We start from the raw sequence: 4194 nt of genomic DNA, 5'->3' as shown, positions 1-4194 counted from the left end.
AGAATGCCTGAGAGCCACAGACACAAGGGGAGTTCATGCTTACTTGTAAGATATTCTCTATAGAGGCTATGTCTTTGGCGAAGTGTCTGTTCATGTCTTCTGCCCATTTTTGACTTATTCGTTTTTTGGGTGTTGAGTTTGAGGAGTTCTTTATAGATCATGGACATCCAGCCCTTTGTCTGTAGTGTCGTTTGTGAGTGTCATCTTCTCCCATCCTGTGGGTTGCCTCTTTGTTCTGTTGACTGTTTCCTTTGCTGTGCAGAAGCTTTTTATCTTGATAAAGTCCCAAAAGTTCATTTTTGCTTTTGTTTCCTTTGCCTTTGGAGATGTCTTTTTTTCTTTAAATTTAATTTAATTTTTTCAGTGTTCCAAGATTCATTGTTTATGCACACCCAAGATTCATTGTTTATTGCACTCCATGCAATATGTGCCCTCCTTAATACCCACCACCAGGCTCACCCATCCTCCCACCACCTCCCCTCCAAAACCCTGTTTGTTTCTCAGAGTCCACAGTCTCTCATGCTTCATCTCCCCCTCCAATTTCCCCCAATTCACTTTTCCTTTCCTTCTCCTAATGTCTTCCATGTTATTTCTTATGCTTCACAAGTAAGTGAAACATATGACAATTGCTTTCTCTGTTTGACTTATCTCACTGAGCATAATCTCCTCCAGTCCTGTCCATGTTGATACAAAAGTTGGGTATTCATCCTTTTTTTTTTTTTTTTGTATTCACCCTTTCTGATGGCTGTGTGATATCCCATTGTATATATGGACCATATCTTCTTTATCCATTCATCTGTTGAAGGGCTTCTTGGCTCTTTCCACAGTTTGGCGATTGTGGCTGTTGCTGCTATGAACATTGGGGTACAGATGGCCCTTCTTTTCACTACTTCTGTATCTTTGGGGTAGATAGCCAGTAGTACAATTGCAGGGTCATAGGGTAGTTCTATTTTTAATTTTTTGAGGAATCTCCACACTGTTTTCCAAAGTGGCTGCAATAACTTGTGTTCCCACCAAAAGTGTAAGAGTGTTCCCCTTTCTCCACATCCTCTACAATACTTGTTTCCTGTCCTGTTAGTTTTGACCATTCTAACTGGTGTAAGGTGGTATCTCAATGTGTTTTTTTTAAAATTTAGTTTTATATTTTCAGTGTTCCAAGATTCATTGTTCATGCACTATACTCAGTGCTCCATGTAATACATGCCCTTCTTAATACTCGCTACCAGACTCACCCATCCCCCAGCTAATGATGATGAACATTTTTTTCATGTGTCTGTTAGCCATTTGTATGTCTTTTTTGGAGAAGTGTTTGTTCATGTCTTCTGCCATTTTTTTTGGACATGATTATCTGTTTTTTTGGGTGTTGAGTTTGAGGAGTTCTTTATAGATCATGGACATCAGCCCTTTTTCTATAGTATCATTTGTGAGTATCATCTTCTCCCATTCCGTGGGTTGTCTCTATATTTTGTTGACTGTTTCCTTTGCTGTACAGAAGCTTTTTATCTTGATGAAGTCCCAAAAGTTCATTTTCGCTTTTGCTTCCTTTGGCTTTGGAGACATATTTTGAAAGAAGTTTTTGTGTCTGTTGTTGAAGAAGTTACTGCCTATGTTCTCCCTTAGGATTTTGATAGATTCCTGTCACATTGAGGTCTTTATCCATTTTGAGTTTATCTTTGTGTATGGTGTAAGAATATGGTTGAGTTTCATTCTTCTATACATAGCTGTCCAATTTTACCACCACCATTTATTGAAGAGACTGTTTTTTCCACTGTGTATTTTTTCCTGTTTTGTCAAAGATTATTTGACCATAGCATTGAGGGTCCATATCTGGGCTCTCGATTCTGTTCCATTGGTCTATGTGTCTTTTTTTGTGCCAGTACCATGCTGTCTTGGTGATCATAGCTTTGTAGTAAAGTCATCCCAATCAAAATTCCACTGGCATTTTTCAAAGTGCTGGAACAAACAATTCCAAAATTTGAATGGAATCAGAGAAGACCCCAAATCCCTAAGGAAATGTTGAAAAAGAAAAACAAAGCTGGGGGCATCATGTTACCTGATTTCAAGCTTTACTACAAAACTGCAATCACCAAGACAGCATGGTACTGGAGGCATGTCTTGAGAGAAGTTGCTGTGACTGATGTCAAAGTAGTTACTGCCTATGTTCTTCTCTAGGATTTTGATGGATTCCTCTCTCACATTGAGGTCTTTCATCCATATTGAGTTTATCTTTGTGTATGGTGTAAGAGAATGGTTGAGTTTCATTCTTGTATACATAGTTGTCCAATTTCCTCATACCATTTATCAAAGAGACTTTTTTCCCACTGAATATTTTTTCCTGCTTTGTCAAATTTTATTTGACCATAACATTGAGGATCCATATCTAGGCTCTCTGTTCTGTTCCATTGGTCTATATATCTGGTTTTGTGCCAGTACCATACTGTCTTGGTGATCACAGCTTTGTAATATAACTTGAAATCAGGCAATGCGATGCCCCCAGCTTTTTTTTTTTTAAATGCAACATTTCCTTGGTGATTCATGATATTTTCTGGTTTCACACAAATTTTAGGATTCTTTGTTCTAGCACTTTGAAAAATGTCATCGGTATTTTGATCAAGATGGCATTGAAAGTATAGATTGTTTTGGGCAGCATAGGCATTTTAGCAATGTTTATTCTTCTGATCCATGAGCATGGGATGTTTTTCCATCATTTTGTGTCTTCTACAATTTCTTTCATAAGTGTTCTGTAGTTTCTAGAGTATAGATCCTTCACCTCTTTGGTTAGGTTTATTCCAAGATAGCTTATGGTTTTGGGTGCTATTGTAAATGGAATCAATTCTCTAATTTCTTCTTCTACAGTTACATTGTTAGTGTATAGGAAAGCAACTGATTTCTGTGCTTTGATTTTGTATGATGCCACATTACTGAATTGCTGTATGAATTCTAGTAATTCAGGGGTGGACTCTTTTGGGTTTTTCCACATAAAGTATGGCATCTGTGAAGAGAGAGAGTTTAACTTCTTTGCCAACTTGCATATCTTTTTTTCTTTTCATTGTCTGATTGTTGTTGCTGTGACTTATAGTACTATGCTGAACAATAGTGGCAGGAGTGGGCATCCTTCTTGTTATTCCTGATCTTAAGGGAAATGTTCTCAGCTTTTCTCCATTGAGAATGATATTCATTGTTGGTTTATCATAGATAGATTTTATGAAATTGAGGAATGTTTCCTTATCCCTATACTTGAAGAGTTTTAATCAGGAAAGGATGCTGTATTTTGTCTGATGCTTTTTATGCATCAATTGAGAGCACCATGTGGTTCTTTTCTTTTATTTATATATTCTATCACACTGATTTTGTGAATGTTGAACCACCTTGCATCCCAGTGATAAATACCACCTGGTCCTGGTGGACAATCCTTTTAATGTACTGTTGGATCCCATTAGCTAGGATCTTTTTGAGAATTTTGGCATCCGCATTCATTAGGGATATTGGTCTGAAATTCTCCTTTTTGATGGGGTCCTTGTCTTGTTCAGGGACCAAGGTAATGCTGGTCTCATATAAGGAGTCTGGAAGTTTTCCTTCTGTTTCTCTTTTTTGAAACAACTTCTAGAGAATAGGTATTATTTCTTCTTTGAATGTTTGGTAGAATTCCCCAGGGAATCCATCAGGTCCTGGACTCTTGTTTTTTGGAAGGTTTTTGATCATTTTTTCAATCTCATTACTGTGTTGGTATATTCAAGTTGTCAATTTCTTCCTGTTTCAGCCTTGGTAGTTTATAGGTTTCCAGGAATGCAACCATTTCTTCCAGGTTGCTTAACTTATTGGTATATATCTGTTGATAATAATTTCTGATGAGGGGCGCCTGGGTGGCTCAGTGGGTTAAAGCCTCTGCCTTCAGCTCAGGTCATGATCCCAGGGCCCTGGGATCGAGCCCCACATTGGGCTCTCTGCTCAGCAGGGAGCCTGCTTCCCTTCCTCTCTCTCTCCCTGCCTCTCTGCCTACTTGTGATCTCTGTCTGTCAAATAAATAAATAAAATAAAAAAAAATAATTTCTGATGATTGTTTCTATATCCTTAGTGGTGGTCATGATCTCTTCCCTTTCATTCATAATTTTATTAATTTGGGTTCTTTCTCTTTTCTTTTGGATAAGACTGGATAGCTGTTTATCAATCTTATTAATTCTTTCAAAGAACCAG

The sequence above is a fragment of the Meles meles genome, chromosome 8, assembly GCF_922984935.1.
Source record: "Meles meles chromosome 8, mMelMel3.1 paternal haplotype, whole genome shotgun sequence".
Taxonomy (NCBI): domain Eukaryota; kingdom Metazoa; phylum Chordata; class Mammalia; order Carnivora; family Mustelidae; genus Meles; species Meles meles.
This window is presented reverse-complemented; position numbering follows the sequence as displayed.